The sequence below is a fragment of the Nomascus leucogenys genome, chromosome 4 (genome assembly GCF_006542625.1).
Source record: "Nomascus leucogenys isolate Asia chromosome 4, Asia_NLE_v1, whole genome shotgun sequence".
NCBI classification, from domain to species: domain Eukaryota; kingdom Metazoa; phylum Chordata; class Mammalia; order Primates; family Hylobatidae; genus Nomascus; species Nomascus leucogenys.
This window is the reverse complement of record NC_044384.1, coordinates 72,176,536-72,195,453: the sequence shown is the minus strand read 5'-3', so window position 1 is coordinate 72,195,453 and position 18,918 is coordinate 72,176,536. Positions and strand designations below refer to the sequence as shown.

Sequence of the window (18,918 nt, the reverse complement as noted above, 5' to 3'; positions counted from 1 at the left end):
ACAAATCCCATCTTTTATACCCACCCCAACAGTCTAAAGAGGATAAAGCCAATGACTTTCCTCACAAGACCTCATGACTAATGTTGCTTTGCTATCAAAATCTGTATTTCTGGCCCATTATGAGCATTGAGACAAGATTCAAATATTCCCAAAGAAAAAGGCATAATGCAGGTTGTGATCACGCATTCAACAACACTATCTCATCCCAGGAATTAAATAAGGTCAGCCACATTCATGGGCATTTCCTCCACTGTAGTACTGTAGAAAGTGTCAGTGTCAACAAGAATCCTCCTGTCTTCTTCAGTAACAAATTTTGTAGCCACACCTTTCTTCCTAAATCAACCACCTCTGCCAATTCTGCAAATGTCGTTTTCACAACTGGAAGGTGGATCATAGCTTATAACCAAAGACACTTATTGCACATCAATCCCACAAACCAACAAGTCAGTAGTGATCAGAACACGGTTTGACCCTGGTTGGAATTCCCTCATGATAACATCTCTCTCCTTCTCGTCCATGTTACCACGCAGAGCAGAAACTGTGAGGTCCGCGGCATGCATTTTCTCAGTCAGCCAGTTGACAGTGTGCTTTGTATTGAGAAAAATAACAGCCTGTGTAATGGTCAGTGTCTCGTACAACTCACAAAGTGTATCCAACTTCCATTACTCTCTCTCAATATTAATATAAAACGGATTCCTTCAAGGTTCAATTCTTCCTTTTTCACCAGAATTCAAATTGGATCTCCCATGAATTTTTTGGTCACTTCCAACAGATCAGTTGGCACTGTGGCAGAAAGCAACACAACCTGAATACTTGTATTTAATTTTTGGAAAATCTCATTATTTGATTTTTAAACCCTTGGTTCAACATTTCATCTGCTTCAACCAAAACAAAGGTTTTGATCCATTTTGGAGAAAATATCTTCTGTTTAACAAAGCAAACACTCCCCCTGGTGTACCAACAACAGTATGTGATGCTTCGGTCTGCAGTTTTTGCGTTTCATTTCGAACATTTGTTCCACCAATGCAAGCAAGACAATGCAGGCTCCCATAGAGTCTCCAGGTACCGGAATTACTTTTTGGATCTTTAATGCAGAAAATAATAGCTCTCTGTCGAATAGCTGAAGGTTTCTCAAAACCATAAAGCATAGATGCCCCGAAGAAGAGACTCCTTTAAGTTCATATCATCAAAGTTATCAACAATCTCATCCCAGTTGCTCTAGATGACACCATCTGGGTCCATTCCCTCTGGGCCGCCATGTTCTCTGTTATAATCCGAGGATCCATCAGACATGATCTGGAAAACCACTCAACACCCAACTGAAAAGCCCAATTTTCTTAAAAAACAAAACATTCTGGATGACACAAGCACTTAAGAGCAGACACAGTTCCTGATCCAACACCACAAGGCAAATCTATGGCCATCACGGGCCGAGAGCACAAGCAGGCCGGGGCAGGAGAAGAAGGCCCGGCCGGGGCGCTCCTCTGGGGGCTGCCCTGTCGCCTCCCCAATGACCCGTGGAAGGAGGAGGCAGAGCTGCCCGATAGTTGCTGTGCTCCTTAGTCTGAGCAGCCACTGGGCCGCGCGGGCCTGCAGAGGGGTCGAGCTCCGCTGCCTGGTGTGGCTGCAGCGGGGCCGGGAGGGGAGGGGAGATGGTCGCAGGGACCCGCATCCCCGCGTGCAGGACAGCACAGCGCAGGGGTGGGAGGAGACGTGGCCTGCAGGCCCAACGCACACGAGGCACCTTCCAAGTCAGCACCACTGTTACAGAGCTCAGACTCTCTCTGTCCCCGGCTCCGCGGGCCCACGTCAAGGCGATTCTGCCGTGTGCAGCACCGGCTCGTGGAGCTCCAAGGCGGGTCTTGCGGCCGCCGCTCTGCCTGCGCTTCTCTCTGCGCTCCCGGAAGGCGTTCCGCCCAGCATGGACGAACACGGGGCCTCTCGACGGGCTCCGTGGCCTTCTGCGAGCCGTGCAGGGCTGTCCTCCAGTACAGCTTGCTGCGTGGACTCGGCCAGATTGCGGAGGGACGCCGGGGTGGGGGGAGGCCTGATCCGCGTCCTCTGCCGCGCTGGCGATGTCGGGATCCTAGGAGCTGGGCTCCTCGCCGTGCCCCTGGGACTTCTAGCGCCGGCTGCGCCCATGAACCTCGGAAGAAGGGGTGTTGGCGGAGCGCGCGGTCGCCTTGCGCTCCCGGAGCTCCTTGACAGTGTTAGGACGCGAGGTCCTCGTCGGGCCAGGCCTGCCAGCTCCTCCAAGGGCTTGCCGCGGTCCTCCAGCGCAGACGGGCTGTTCTTGGGGATCAGGAACTGGGCCCGCACGCGTTGCAGGTCGGAGTGCGAAGGCTCCTCCTTGGCTAGTCCGATAGCCGTGATCCCCAGGGGCCAGAAGCCTGCCTTGAAGCCGTAGGCCGCTGCTGACGACCTCAGATGCCCTCCAGAAGAGGCTGCCAAGAACTGTTCCGGTCGACCTGCGTGTCTGTGGGCTGCCCCGCCACCCCGGGGTCCGCTGGCTTTGCGTCGCCCTGCTCTGAGGGCAGCACGCTGGCGGCTTCGCGTCTCAGGGGTTTCTTGGCGTTGGGAGTGCAGACAACCGAGGCCCTCCGGAACCTCCCCAGGACCGTGGCGGGCAGGTCTCCTCCAGGGGGCTCGAGTTCTGCAAGTTCTGCAAGTCTTGCGCGCTGCCGCCGCTCTGGCCCTCTGGGGGAAACCCACAGAGGGCAGCAGGAGCAGTGGTGACTGGGGCTGTAGCACAGCTGAGCGCAGGGATCTCCTGCTGGGCGTCCTCGGCCTCCTCCGGGTCCACTGCCCTGATGGCCACCACCTCCTTGGTGCGGGGGTCGATGCCCTTGCGACCCTCCCAGAACCAGCCCTTGCCGATGCAGTGGAGCGTGGTGAAGAGCTAGTCGGGCCCCACTCGCTGCTGGCAAGTCCCGGGGGCGAGCCACGCGGCGCCGGCAGCCTGGGAGGCGGCTAGACCCAGCAGGAGGGCGGCGCGGGCCCACTTCCGCTCCCGCCCACTCGCTGGGGCCCCACCTGGCCTCCCCCAACCTGTAGCCTCCGTTCGCCCGGGGACGCCGGGCCTCCCAGTCTGCTGAGCAGCGCGGGCTCTTACGTAGGAATAATATTAATCAATGGAACTATCTGTAGGGTTGTGGATTAAAATGTTAATACACTTAAAGTACTTAAAACAGTTTCTGACATAGTAAGAGTTCAATTCGTATTCGCTGTTATTATTAAGAAAAATTACGCAGAATTCATATGTGGAGAGTTCTATAAGCACTGCACTATGCACAAATGATTTGAACAAGTGGAAAGGAAGATTCAATACTGTAAACGCAATTTCCCCCAAATTAATCTATATATTTAAAAGAGTTTTGACCAACAAGATTTTGGTGGACTTTTAAAATTTATTCTAAAATACATCTAGATCAATAAAATTTGTATATATTAGCTAGAATTAAAAAATAGTATTGGCCGGGTGTGGTGGCTCACGCCTGTAATCCCAGCACTTTGGGAGGCCGAGGCAGGCGGATCACTTGAGGTCAGGAGTTCGAGACCAACCTGGCCAACATGGCGAAATGCCATCTCTACTAAAAATACAAAAATTAGCCAAGCGTGGTGGCAGGCGCCTGTAATCCCCGTCACTTGGGAGGCTGAGGCAGGAGAATTGCTTGAACCAGGGAGGCGGAGGTTTCAGTGAGCCAAAATGCACCACTGCACCCCAGCCTGGGTGACAGTGGGAGACTCCGTCTCGAGAAAAAAAAAACAAAAAACATAAAACAGAAGGCACTCGTGTCTGGGACTTTTTCTTTTCTTTTTTTTGACACGGAGTCTTGCTCTGTTGCCCAGGCTGCTGGAGTGCAGTGGCCAAATCTCGGCTCACTGCAACCTCCGCCTCCGGGATTCAAGCTATTCTCCTGCCTCAGCCTCCCGAGTAACTGGGACTAGAGGTGGTGTGCCACCACACCCGGCTAATGTTTTGTATTTTTAGTAGAGCTGGGGTTTCACCGTGTTAGCCAGGATGGTCCCGATCTCCTGACCCGTGATCCGCCCGTGACGGCCTCTCAAAGTGCTGGGATTACAGGCGTGAGCCACTGTGCCTGGCTTGATTTATGTTTGATAGAGATGTGAACACAATGATTTATGGCAGTAGATTTACTGAAAATAAACTGGTGCTCTTCATCCTTAAAATACCAGAGTACCTTCTAAGCCCATATACTCACTCATCCCCAGGAAGTACTGCAATATAACGTGAATAAGAGTGTTAATAGCGAAGGTCTTTCTTGGCCACTAAATTCCTGTGTCCAATTCTCTCCTTTGATGAAGCAATCAGTTCTTAGAATAACAGAACTATAAAAAGACCTTCAAGGTCTTCTATTATACAAAATGCCATTTTATATCCAAAACGTTGCAAGTTGGGACTAGAAATAGAAAGGAATTAGCTGGGCGCGGTGGCTCACGCTTGTAATCCCAGCACTTTGGGAGGCCGAGGCAGGCGGATTGCGAGGTCAGGAGATCGAGACCATCCTGGCTAACACGGTGAAACCCCGTCTCTACTAAAAACACAAAAAATTAGCCGGGCGTGGTGGCGGGCGCCTGTAGTCCCAGCTACTTGGAGGGCTGAGGCAGGAGAATGGCGTGAACCCAGGAGGCGGAACTTGCAGTGAGCCGAGATCCCGCCACTGCACTCCAGCCTGGGTGACAGAACGAGACCTCGTCTCAAAAAAAAAAAAAAAAAAAAAAAAAAAAAAATATATATATATATATATATATATATATATATATATATATATAAAAGGGAATTAGATATCTTTTTAAAACATCTTTCTGAGGGCGGGCAATATGCATTTCTAAAAAATGCTAACATTCTTGATTCTTCTGTATTTTTCAGTGCTACCTCGCCTTTTATATGTTTGTATGTGGCAAACATATGAAAACCACAACTTCATGTCTTTTCCCAGCCCCACTATAGATGACATTGGTGTCATGAGATCAGGCTCTATCATTTGAAATGAATTAACTTCTAAAAGTTTTAGTTAAAATTTCCAATCTCAAGTAAATCAAATATTGATTAGAAAAATATAACATTATTTGAAATTAATGTTAGTGAAAAGGGTGACTTTCCTGGGGGTAGTAAGGAGTCTTTGTGAATGTAGCACAGCTCTGGCAGTCTTCCTGGCGTGGGCCGCTGACATCAGGGCAGCGTTTAACAGGGGAATTAAGCAGCTTGGCAGTGCGGGAATTACTTCTGTGACATCATCTATGTTATGCTGCCAGTAAATGTTCTGAAAAACTCTGCTCCAGAAAAGCTATGTCTGAATGAGAGAAGTCAGTTTTCCAAACTAATTCTCACCAACTCCTGCCCTCAAACAACCTAGCCATGTAAAGCAGAGAGTAACATACAAGTAGTCTTTGCAAGGCGGTGTCACTGAGAATTGAGGCTGAAAGCACCATCTTGTTTGCCCTGTCCTTTAAACACAGACACAAAGTGGATATGGTTAGCTAGGTGGTCCGTAATTATGAATTCAGAAGTTTCTATTTTCTTTCTCTCCCTTCCTCTCTTCTTTGCTTCCCTCCCTCCCTCCCTCCCTCCCTCCTTCCTTCCTTCCTTCCTTCCTTCCTTCCTTCCTTCCATCCTTCCTTCCTTCTTTCCGTCTCCTTCTCTTCTTTATTCCTTGGAAAAACATTAGAAAGGCAAAACTGCTGGCATAAAGTTTTCATTTGAAAGCTGATGCTAGAGTCTAAAAACCCAGGATGGGTAAATACTTAAAATTTGAGCGAGTTTAAAAATCCATGTAATAAAGAAACAATCACTGTTCACTCACATAATGTATGGAAAATTTCTTTCCCGCTTGTAAAAGATAAAAAATCAGGTTTATTTTATTTTATTTTATTTTGAGACGGAGTCTTTCTCTGTCGCCCAGGCTGGAGTGCAGTGGCACGATCTCGGCTCCCTGCAACCTCCACCTCCGAGTCTCAGCCTCCCGAGTAGCTGGGACTACAGGAGCCCCTCACCACGTCTGGCTAATATTGGTATTTTTAGTAGAGACAGGGTTTCACCATATTGGTCAGGTTGTTGTCAAACTCCTGACCTCAGGTGATCCGCCGGCCTCGGCCTCCCAAAGTGCTGGGATTACAGGCGTGAGCCACCACGCTCAGCTGAAAAATTAGCTTTAAACAATCCAAAGTGCCCCACAAACAGTCCCTTAAGCCACATGTTTTTGTTAATTAAATCATTACTTTCATTTTAAAAGATCCCCAAAAATGTCGTAGGAAGCATCAATACAGCATTTTCCACAATCCAGATTCTGAATCCTTTGTTTAAAAAAAGTCATTACGTGTCTCCTGGAACTGTTATTTTAAAAAGTCATCCCTATCTATTTTGGCAAGCCCTGTAAAAACATTAGCCTTCCTTACAAGAACATTTTAAAAGTTAGTCTCAGAGCTTAGCCGGAGAGAGTAAAGTATTCAAGAGCCTGTGAAGCAAATCTACAGCTAAAAGAGTATTACTAAAAAAAAAATAAGCATTCAAAGTTATTTTTAGTGGATGAGAACGATGTGTTCCCGAACTTCGCTTTCTTTATTCTATAAACCATTACTGTACATTTACTAACAGTCTGGCTAAACAGAGTGCTGGGGTACCCCTGGCTGGAAGGCACAAGGCTTTCCACATTTGCTCCCCACCCCCAACAGTGGTAATAAGAACAACCCCTCGCTCGAGTGAATAGACCGAAAAAGTCACCATTCAGCGACTGCTGCGGGTGGGACTCAGCCTTTAGAGGCAGGCACTGTGCCTCAGAAGCCTGCTTTGTGCCACTTTCGTAACATGTTCCAAGCCCCCACTGGGTCTGGCCGACTGGGTGAGCACCCCAGGCCTAGAGCAGGACTCTGAGGGGTTTCTGTACCCATTTCTCTCCTTCAGAGCACACTCTGGCCCTCTACTTCCCACCGTGAGTGCAGATCCACAGCCCAAAGTACTGGCCAGGGCTGGAGGGGTGGGAAGAGTGTGGGGAAGACTCCCTGTCCATGGCCAGTTCCCGGAGGGCAGTGAGTCCATGCAATCTCTTACTGACACAGTGCCTCTCCCCTGGAATCTTAAGCGGCCGGGCCACCAGTGTCACCGACACACTGGCTTTGGTGACTCTTGATTGCCTCAGGTTCATGGCCAGCTCAGAGCACTGAGTTACTGACAGGCATGTGTGTGGACCAGCGTGGCCCATCTGGGTGCGATGCTGCCCATAGGCCACAGCACCTGAGGGCGGCGGGGGTGGCCGCAGTGTCCTATAACCTATGCCCCTGCCTCTGGCACCCAAAGGGATGGCTTCAGCCCCTCTGCAGGCCGCATGCTGTGTCCTCTGAGGACTTGCATGACCTTTGCTATCCACTGCTAATGGGACCTGCAGTTGTCCTCTCTTGCTTCCAGTCAATGTGACCGTCTCTCATTTTACCTGGTCAGGCTCAATTCCTTCAGGATGAGCTTCTGGCTTGCTGGGAAGGTGTAGGCTCCTTGCTACCCCCCACCACACTGTGGCAGGGTGTGGACACCAGGGTGGGCTCAACCTTGAGAGAGATCACCTTCTAAGACTGCAGTGATTATGCTAAAGAGTTCAAAAGACATGGATGGAAGATTCTCTTCTACCTTCACGCTATAAAATCCCAAGTGGTGAATTTACAATGACCAGAAGAGGCACCAGCCTTTGTATTCTCCTGCATCCTGCAGGTAGGACTGGCATTGGTGATAATCAAAGAAGTTCAGAAGCAGCTTTGAGAGCATCAGCAGAAGCCAGCATGCACAACAGCAAGCGATGCTGCAACCTCACGAGAGGGGATGCCACCAGCAGGGTATAAGTCCCAGGCAGCTGCAGAGACAGGAAGGTCAACGCTGCTGCAGCACAAACGGGTTCCTGAGAGCCACAGCATGGGCAGTGCTGATAGCTTTGCTACCTTTTCCTCCTGGAGATATGACCTTAGCCGGGAGAGGCACTTGACAATAAAGAGCAAGAAGAGATGGCGCCTGGACACTACAGAGAACCTTCATGTGCATTGGCTGGATGATTAAATACAGAAGTCCCTCTTATCTCTCTATTATTCTAAATCCATCATAATTTATCAATAAATCTATATACATCATGTGGGCCTATGCATGTTGCAATACATTTTAAAAACAAGTTGTGTACATATTTGTATTGAACAAGCTGTGTGCATTTGTCCAGGATGCTGCGCGCCAGGAGTAGTCCTGGTGTTCAAGGCCGACTTGTATTTCCAGGCTTGGTTGCCCTAGTCACACAGAGCACGCTACTGATTGGAAAGGGATGAGTACTGTGTCTCTGTAAGGAAACTGGACAACGGGTATCCAAATGCTCTTAATTGTACCGTTATTTATTTATTTTTGAGCGGGTCGTTGTTTTGTATTTTTTTTGAGACAGAGTCTTGCTCTGTCGCTCAGGCTGGAGTGCAGTGGTGCAGTCTCAGCTCACTGCAACCTCCACCTCATGGGTTCAAGCGATTCTCATGCCCCAACCTCCCCAGTAGCTGGGATTACAGGCACGTGCCACCATGCCTAGCTAATTTTTGTATTTTTACTAGACACAGAGTTACCCCATCTTGGCCAGGCTGGACTCCAAGTCCTGGCCTCAAGTGATCTGCCCACCTCGGCCTCTCAAAGTGCTGGGATTACAGGCGTGAGCACCCGGCCCTGTACTGTTATTCTAATAGTGAAAAGTTGGGAACAATCTAAATGTCTAACAACAGGGGATTGAATAAATACATTGCAGCAGAACATTTAAATGAAACTACTAACATTCAAGCCTAGGCCGTGTGTGGTGGCTTATACCTATGATCCCAGCACTTTGGGAGGCTAAGGCAAGAGGATTACTTGAGGATTACAAGAGTTCAACACAGCCCGGGCAATATAGGGAGACCCTGTCTCTACAAATAAAAAAAAACTAAACTAAAAAATTAGCTATGCTTGGTGGGGCGTGCCTGTAGCTTCAACCACTCAGGAGGTTGAGGAGAGAGGATATCTTAAGCCAGGGAGGTCAAAGCTGCAGTAAGCTGTGATTGCGCCACTGCACTCCAGCCTAAGTGCCAGAGTGAGATCATGTCTCAAAATAACAACAACAACAACAATAATAAATTAACCTTAGCTTGCCACATCTTTTAAATTTAAATTTAAATTTTTAGAAATAGAGCCTTGCTTTGTCGCCCAGGCTGGTGTACAGTGGCGTGGTCATGGCTCACTGCAGCCTCGACCTCCTGGGCTAAAGCAACTCTTGTGCCTCAGCTTCCCAAGTAGCTGGGACTATAGGCGCACACTATCATGCCCGGCTAGTTATTGTTTTTGTTTTTTTATAGAGACAGTGATCTCCCTATGTTGCTCAGGCTGGTCTTGAACTCCTGGGATCAAGCAATCTTTCCCACCTCAGCCTCCCAAAGTGCTGAGATTACAGGTGTGAGACACTGCACACTGCCATTTTTTAAACTTTGTGACTCTTGTAATAATAGTTTAAAACGTAAACCCACGAGGCACAGTGGCACATGCCTATAATCCCGGCACTTTGGAATGCCGAGGCAGAAAGACTCCTTAAGCATAGGAGTTTGGAACCGGCCTGGGCAACATGGTGAAACCTCATCTCCACAAATATCTAAAAATTAGCTAGGTGTGGTGGTGCATGCCTGTAGTCCCAGCTACTCGGGAGGCTGAGGTGGGAGAATGGCTTGAACCTGGACAGTCAAGGCTGCAGTGAGCCTTGGTTGTGCTGTCACAGAGCGAACCCAAAATTGGGGTTCAGCCTGGAAGGCCACAGTAGGTTCTTGGCTTCACATAAGAAGGAATTCAAGAGTGAGCCAACAGAGTAAAGCGAAAGCAGGTTCATTAAGAAAGTAAAGGAACGGGTGGCTACTCCGTAGGCAGAGAAGCCTGAGGGCTGCTGGTCAGCTATTTCTACGGTTACTTCTTGACCATATTCTAAACAGGGAATGGATTATTCGTGAGTTTCCTGGGAAGAAGGTGGGCAATTCCTGGAACTGAGGGTTCCTCCCCCTTTTAGACAGTATAGGGTAACTTCCTGACGTTGCCATGGCATTTTAAACTGTCAAGGCACTGGTGGGAGTGTCTCTTAGCATGCTAATACATTATAATTATTGTAGAATGAGCAGTGAGGGGGACCAGAGGTTGCTTTCCACACCGTCTTGGCTTTGGTGGGCTTGGGCCAGCTTTTTTTTTACTGCATTGGGGTCTTTGTGACCTCTACTTTGCAAAATCAGTCCTGCTGAACTGCTGTCTCCACACCACTGCACTCCGGCATGAGAAACACAGTGAGACCCTGTCTCAAAAAATAAATGAATACATACCTGCTCAGTTCTGGGGCAACTGAAAAAAAAGTGAATAAGTAAATAAAACACAAACCCATTGCACATCTGTACAAAAATGTTTTCTTTCTTTATATCCTTATTCTGAAAGCTTATTTTTCTATTTTCAAAAACGTTAATTCTTTTAAACTTTTCAAACTTTCTTGATAAAAGCTAAGACACAAGCTGGACATGGTGGCGTGTATCTGTAATCTGAGCTTCAGGACGCTGAAGAGGGACGATCACTTGAACTCAGGAGTTTGAGACAAGCCTGGGCAACATAGTGAGACCTTGTCTTAAAAAAAAAGAGAAAAGAAAAAAAACCTAAGACACAAACACACACATTAGCCTGTCCCTACACAGGGTCAGGATCATCATCACTGTCTTCCACCTCCACATATTGTCCCACTGGGAGTATTCAGGGACAGTAACATGCATGTCATCTCCTGGGATAACAATGCCTTCTTCTGGATACCTCCTGAAGGACCTGCCTAAGGCTGATTTAGAGTTAACTTTTTTTTAGTAAGTTGGAGGAGTATACTCTAAAATAATGATTAAAAGTATAAAAGTAAAGACGTAAACCAGGAACATAGTCATATATTACCATTATCAAGTATTATGTACCTTACGTATGTATTTATTTTATTTTACTTTATTTTATTTTATTTTTGACAGAGTCCTGCTCTGTCACCCAGGCTGGAGTGTAGTGGTGCAATCTCGGCTCACTGCAACCTCTGCCTTCTGGGCTCAAGCGATTCTCGTGCCTTAGCCTCCCAAGTAGCTAGGATTGCAGGCGTGCTCCACCATGCCCAGCTAATTTTTGTACTTTTAGTAGAGATGGGATTTCACCATGTTAGTCTGCCTGGTCTCAAGCCCCTGACCTCAGGGGATGCACCTGCCTCGGCCCCCCAAAGTGCTGGGATGACAGGCGTGTGCCACTGCGCCGTACCTTATGTAATTGTATGCCAGACTTTTATATGACTGGCAGCACAGCAGGTGTGTTTACACCAGCGCCACTGCAAACACATGAGCAATGGGCTGTGCTAAGATGTTACGGTGGCTGCCGCATCACCAAGTGATAGGAATTTTTCAGCTCCATTATAATCTTAGGGGACTGTCGTCATATATGCGGTCTGTTGTTGAACAAAACCTTGTTATATGGCACATATTGTAGACACACACACACACACACAGAGAGAGAGAGAGAGAGAGAGAGGAGAGAGATTATGAGGAACTGGCTTGCGTGAGCATGAAGGTAAAAAGTGTCACAATCTGCCATCTGAAAACTCAAGACCCAGGAAAACCGTGGCTGTAATTCCAGTCCAAGTCCAAGGGCCTGAGAACCAGGGAAGCCAGTGGTGTAAATTCCAGCCCAAGGGCAAGAGGAAACCTGTGTCCCAGCTCAAACAGTGAGGCAGGACCAAAAAAATGGGTGAGTTCCCCCACCCTCCCCTTGTGGTTCACTGAGGCCCCTAACGAATTGGATGGAGAGCAATCGACTTTTCTGAGCCACCAATTCAAATGTCCGTCCCATCCTGAACACCCTCACAGACACACCAGAAATAGTGTTTAATATGCACACCCCATGGTGCAGTCAGGTTGACACATAAAATTAACTATCACCTCAAGCTTGCCAGGGCAAAGATGCATGGCTGCTTTCTGTGGCCAGAGTGTGGGCCATGTGAAAGAGAGAGCCGGCTGGGGTGGTCTCAGATCATGTCTGGAGGGGCGAGGAGGCAACAGCAGGAAAAAACAACAACAACAACAACAACACATGACTTTGTACGGCCAGATGGCGATGGGCTGAGAAAGGAGTCATGGGGAACCAGGTGGAGGGTATGAACTGCAGCTAAGAAACCTCCAGCAGTGAGGGAAGGAGGGGCACCAGGACCTTGACTCGATGCAAAACCCTGTCATGCTCTGGGCGCCACTCAGAATTGGAAGTCATCTGATAAATGGGTTGAAGGAAAATTTCTAAGTGTAGCACATGATGCCTCCAAAATTCAAACAGGACTTCTAAATGCTCTGCCTCTTTCTCAGTGGTAGGGAGGGCAAGGTGCAATGATATGTTCTTTACACTAGAATGTTTCATCATGTCTCAGACCATTTCATCTTTTAAAAACTTTAACATGTAGTGACTTTTCTTTTCTTTTTTCAATACAGGGTCCTGCTCTGTCATCCAGGCTGGAGGGCAGTGGTACAATCATAGCACATTGCAGCCTCCACCTCCTAGGCTCAAGGGATCCTCCTGCCTCAGCCTCCTGAGTAGCTGGGATTATAGGCATGTGCCACCACGCCCGGCTAATTTTGTATTTTTAGTAGAGATGGGGTTTCTCCATGTTGGTCAGGCTGGCCGCGAACTCCTGACCTCAGGTGATCTGCCCTCCTTGGCCTCCCAAAGTGCTGGGATTACAAGAGTGAGCCACCACACCCGGCCTGGATTTCTTAATATTTACAGTGTACCTGCTACGCTCTGATGCATACGTCTCACCAAGGCAGCCAGAGGACTTGCAACTTCCTGCTCACCAGGTCCAGTTAACGTGACATCCTCAAACAGTGGGCTGATGTGACATTCTGCAGATGCCAAGAAGATCAAGACCCTGGTAGGCTATGTTGTGACAGAAAGTAGAGGTTCTAGGGCAAGACAGTGAGTGTGATGAATGTTGTTCATTCCAAGTAAAAACTAACTATTTTGATCCTCTTTATTGGCGGATATTGAGAAGTATGATATTAATGGTTCAGTAGCCACATAACAGGCTTTGGAAACTATGTTGATTGTTCACATTGTTTAGTCCATGCTACAGTCTATACCACCTATGATTGGGGCTCTATTTATTTTATTATTATTATTATTATTATTATTATTTGAGATAGAGTCTAGCTCTGTTGCCCAGGCTGGAGCGCAGTGGCTTGACTGCGGCTCACCGCAACCTCCGCCTCCTGGGTTCAAGCGATTCTCCTGCCTCAGCCTCCTGCACGGCTGAGACTACAGGCGTGCACCACCATGCCCCACTAATTTTTGTATTTTTAGTAGAGACAGGGTTTCACTATGTTGGCCAGGCTGGTCTCAAACTCCTGACCTCATGATCCACCCGCCTCGGCCTCCCAAAGTGCTGGGATTACAGGTATGAGCCACTGCGCCCATATTTATTCATTTATTTATTTATTTTTGAGACAGAGTCTCGATCTGTCACCCAGGCTGGAGTGCAGTGCCATGATCTCTGCTCACTGCAACCTCCCTCCGTCTCCCAGGTTCAAGCAATTCTCCTGCCTCAGCCTTCTGAGTAGCTGGGACTACAGGCATGCGCCACCACACCCAGCTAATTTTTGTATTTTTAGTAGAAACGGGGTTCCACCATGATGGCCAGGCTGGTCTCGAACTCCTGACCTCAGGTGATCTGCCTGCCTCAACCTCCCAAAGTGCTGGGATTACAGGTGTGAGCCACTGCGCCCAGCAGGGCTCCATTTAGTTAGGTTTACAGTAGTCCACCCTTATCTGCCATGATCTATATAATTTTTGTAAGGGCCACTTAGGTAAATTGAAGGGGACTGCTACCCTCCATCCTTGAAGTTGCTTATGGTGGTGCTAATCTCTGCAATTCCTTCTAGTATTGTTTCTGATTTTTCAGGGACTTCTCCCCTGTGTCTTCCCCCCTATGTCTACATGTCTAGAAATCATTATAAGGTTTCTGCCAACTACTAGGTATATATCTATCCTAATTATACATGTGGGAGCTGAGAAAATAACCACAGGCCATGTTCTTGGACCCAGTGGATCCACTGCAGGGTATACTTGGGTCAGAACTCCATGTATCATCTGCCCTTCACAACTCTGAGTGTAATTGGAGGAACATAACAGGATTTCAGGTCTCATGGTATCTGAAGTTTCAACTCAGATTTTCTATCCATTTCCTTGGCACCATTGGGCTGCTAGGTGGCTGTAGGTTCCATTGGTGAATGGCTGGGTGCGGTGGCTCACACCTGTAATCCTAGCACTTTGGGAGGCCGAGGCAGGTGGATCACGAGGTCAGGAAATCGAGACCATCCTGGCTAACACGGTGAAACCCCATTTCTACTAAAAATACAAAAAATTAGCCGGGCGAGGTGGTGGGCGGCTGCAGTCCCAGCTACGCGGGAGGCTGAGGCAGGAGAATGGCGTGAACCCCGGGGGAAGGAGCCAGCAGTGAGCCGAGATGGTGCCACTGCACTCCAGCCTGGGCGACAGCGAGACTCCGTCTCAAAAAACAAACAAACAAACAAACAAACAAACAAACATTGGTGAAGTACTAGGGTAATATTTATCATCTATATTTTTAGTGGTGGTACAGAGTCTTTCATTACAGAGAACTGGCAGGCTTCCCTTCAATCAATGTGCATTAGATCTGTGAACTGACTTAGCTTTGGAAATTGAATGAAGGATTGTGACTTTCCATTGCGGTGGCTAATTTCAAACTTCAGCTTCCCAGCACTTCTTTTTTTTTTTCAAATTGTCCAAGTCAAGTCACAACCTAATTGTTGTTCACCCGTCTCAGCCCCTGCAACAGAGCCCACAGATCCTAACAGGTCACAGCAGCCTAACTGCCATGCTGGCCTTGCTGCCCATGATAGTAACTTCATTCCCCTTCTGCTGCTGCCTCCCCTTTGCGATTTCAGAATCCCATCATGCCCATTGATACCTGGCATCCATTGGCAGCATCTTCCGCTGGTCGGCTCTGGCCTACAAAGGACATTTCCTACCAAGCTTCTCAAAGATGGTCATGCCTCCCTCACCAGTGGGTCTTTGCGCTTTATGAAGGGAGCCTCCTCTGAGTTTTCCCAAAGAGCACAGCCAGGAAGTGGGTTCTCTGATCTCACATACTAAGCCTATTCTAATATCTAATTTCCCTGAGCTCGTCTAGTATTCTGCCAAGGAAATTAAAGCATCCTCACCTCATTCATTGTAGGTCATCATCCTGCCCAAGCTTCAGGAAACTATCCGAGCAGTGGATGAGAAGTAGATCCAGATGCCCTGACTAAGACTCCCAAACCAAGGGGTATATTCCTATATCAATAAATCCTCCTCTATTCATCCTTATATTTGCCTCTTCCTTGGCCCAACACCTTAAGCTTTATAATTGCCCATTTTCCTCTCCTTCCTGCTGGTCCACATTAGACAGGTCTTACAATTCTTTGCATATATAAGATTTCTGCCTGGAGTTTGGACTGTTTTTCCTACCTAAACTGTGTTGGGATCAGACCCTGCTTCTTAGTATAGAGGTAACAAGTGGTGGCAGGGTTTGCTTTTGGGGAGTTAGTGGCTAAAACTGAGTTTCCTTGCCCTTTGAGACACTTTCTCATGTGAGGGCTTCTGTGAATCTAGTAAGAATGGGGGTGCGCATCTGCTGGCCTGGGGGACCCAAAAAAACCTGGGGTTGCAAGGTTCTCAGGCTGGTCCAAGTCCACCCAGGTATTTCTCAAGTCAATGATTTGAGGACGAGACCATTTATGGCTATGCATTCATGCTCCTTTGCAACTCTGTTTTCCTAATAACACAGTACTGTGCCTGATTTTCATCCACACACTCTATGAATAAAATGAGCGTCTCCTTGAATGCAGTTATGGAGCCCCTTTGCTTCCACAACCTGCCTCAAGCTGACATTTGCAGGTGGGAACCTGTTTGACTTTTTTTTTCAAGACTTCCAGAGCATTTAACAAAGACCAGGAACCTCCAAAATCATTATAGTTCCCCTCGCCCCAATACCACTTAGGTTCCAGAGCTGCTACACAGCCCAATGCTTTACCTTCCACCTGCACCTCATCCCAAGCCACCAGGGTGAGATCCTTAGCAATCATGATGTTACCAGATGCCACTCACTCCAGCCTTGTGTTTCTTAGCTCTGTGTTTTCCAGCTCCAAAATCCCACCCTGAGAATCTGCTTCCTAGGCCCATGTCTGTGACTAATTACTTTAGCCTGAGTTCCCTGAAAGCAGACCCTGAGACCAAGGCTTGTATGCAAGGACTTTATTTGGGAAAGTGCTTCTAGAGAGCAGCAGTTCAGGGAAGGAGGATGAACAGGTGAGGAGGAAAAGCAAACATAAGAAAGCCTTCTCACATCCATCACCAGGCACAAATGACACTTGTTCACAATGAGACTTTCTTTCTCTCTCTCTGTCTTTCTTTTTAAGACAGAGTCTCACTCTGTCACCCAGGCTGGAGTGCAATGGCACGATCTTGGCTCACTGCAACCTCTGCCTCCTGGGTTCAAGCGATTCTCCTGACTCAGTCTCCTAAGTAGCTGGGATTACAGGTGCCTGACACCACACCCAGCTAATTTTTGTATTTTTAGTAGAGATGGGGTTTCACCATGTTGATCAAGCTGGCCTCAAACTCCTGATCTTAGGTGATCCACCCGCCTTGACCTCCCAAAGTGCTGGGATTACAGGCATGAGTCACCACGCCCGGCCCCCACTGGGACTTTCTAAGGAGCCATAAGAAATGCATCTGAGAATCGGCCACCTGGAGGCTCAGTGCAGTGGCTCACATCTATAATCCCAGCACTTTGGGAGGCCGAGGCAGGAAGATCCCTTGAGTTCAGGAGTTCAGGACCAGCCTGGGCAACATAGTGAGACCTTATCTCTACAAAAAAGCTTTTTTTAAATTAGCTGGACAAGTCGGCATGCACCTAGTCCCAGCTACTCAGGAGGCTGGGGTGGGAGGATCACTTGAGCCTGGGAGGTAAAGGCTGCAGTGAGCCATGATCACACCATTGTCCTCCAGCCTGGGCAACAGAGCAAGACCTTGTTTCAAAACAAAACAAAACAAAAGCAAAACAAAAAAACATCAAATCATTGCCTTCCTGGGGTGTGAAAGGGGAAATCAACATCGGTTAAGAGTGGTGCCACTGGTGCTAACTCCTCTGCACATCTGAGTTAAGAATGTTTGAATGAATTGTGTGTTCGTTTAGGTGTTCCAAGTCACAGCATCAGAGAAGCCCCAGAGCGGAAAGTGAAAGGTGCTCAGAGATGATCATTCATACGGCTATGAACTAATTAAGATTCAGGGATTTGAATGTGTCTCCTCATAACAAGAATATACGATATATTTCATGTGAATTTTTCTAGTTAAAGAAATGTTAATTAAACTGTCTGGACTCTGTTTCACCTGGGAGAAAGTATGTTTTTGCAACAATATCAATTCTTTTGTGTTTTTTTATTAACATAATAGTATTTCATTTCAAAAGCAGCCCGATATGTACATAAGCATAAAATAGTAAGAAGTGGGAAGTAATTGTGGATAAAAAGAAACCAGGCCAAGCACAGTGGCTCATGCCTTTAATCCCAGCACTTCGGGAGGCCAAGGCAGGAGGGTTCATAGGGATGTGGGCAAACATATAGTTCTAAGTTGCTGCCTATAGTATTACATTGGTTCTATTCTTTCACACAGCAATTTAACAGTGGATTTCAAAAGCTATAAAAATATCTGGCTAGGCACAGTGACTCACACCTGTAATCCCAGCACTGTGGGAGGTCAAGGCAGGTGGATGACTTGAGTCCAGGAGTTCAAGAACAGCCTAGGCAACACGGCAAGATCCCCTCTCTACAAAAAATACAAACATTAACTGGGCATGGTGGCACACGCCTGTAGTTCCAGCTACTCAGGGGGCTGAGGTGGAAGGATTGCTTGAGCCCAAGAGGTAGAGGTTGCAATGAGCTGAGATTGTACCACTGCACTCCAGCCTAGGTGACCGAGCAAGACCCTGTCTCAAAAAAAAAAAAAGCTGCAGGTGCTTTAAGCACCTTTCCCACATACCTTCAGCATGTACTTCTACATCCAGAGGATATTTTCTGCTTTAATTTTTTTTTCTGGCCATGGAAACAAGCTCAGCTTACATACAGGGCAAAGTAGGAGTGGCAGAGAGCTAAGTAGCTCTAGAAACAGTCTTCAAACCATGACAGGTGGGGAGTTAGTGGTTAAAACTGAGTTTCCTTGCCCTTTGGTCTGGAAACTTTGACAATATATTCTTTACTGCCCCCCCAGAGTTTCCCAGCAGGCTGGAAGTCCTCCTGTTGCCCACAGTGCTAACTGGTTGTTTATAAACACCCTTTCTTCTTTTCCCTGTTTCTCTTCTTTTCCCTGTTTCCCTTCCCCTCTCCCTTACTAGTGTTTCCTGGCATCACCTCCCATGTAAGACACTTGCTCAAATCTCCATCTCACGGTTTGCTTCTAGACAAACCCAAATGGAGATAACTAATAAACTTTTGGACCAATAATTACACTTCTGGGTATTTATCCAAAGGAAAAGTCCTTCAAAAGAAGAGAGGTGGGCCGGGCGCGGTGGCTCACGCCTGTAATCCCAGCACTTTGGGAGGCCAAGGCGGGCGGGTCACCCGAGGTCGGGAGTTTGAGACCAGCCTGACCAACATGGAGAAACCCCGTCTCTACTAAAAATACAAAGTTAGCCAGACGTGGTGGCGCATGCCTGTAACCCCAGCTACTCAGGAGGCAGAAGCAGGAGAATCATTTGAACCCGGGAGACGAGGGTTGTGGTGAGCCGAGATCGCGCTATTGCACTCCAGCCCAGGCAACAA

At 47.7% G+C, this 18,918-nt stretch overlaps 1 pseudogene; it reads right to left on the bottom strand.

Annotated features, from left to right (window-relative positions):
- Window positions 1–212: 212 nt before the first annotated feature.
- LOC100584214 lies at window positions 213–1,293 on the bottom strand (annotated as a pseudogene).
- Between the last annotated feature and the right edge of the window lie 17,625 nt (window positions 1,294–18,918).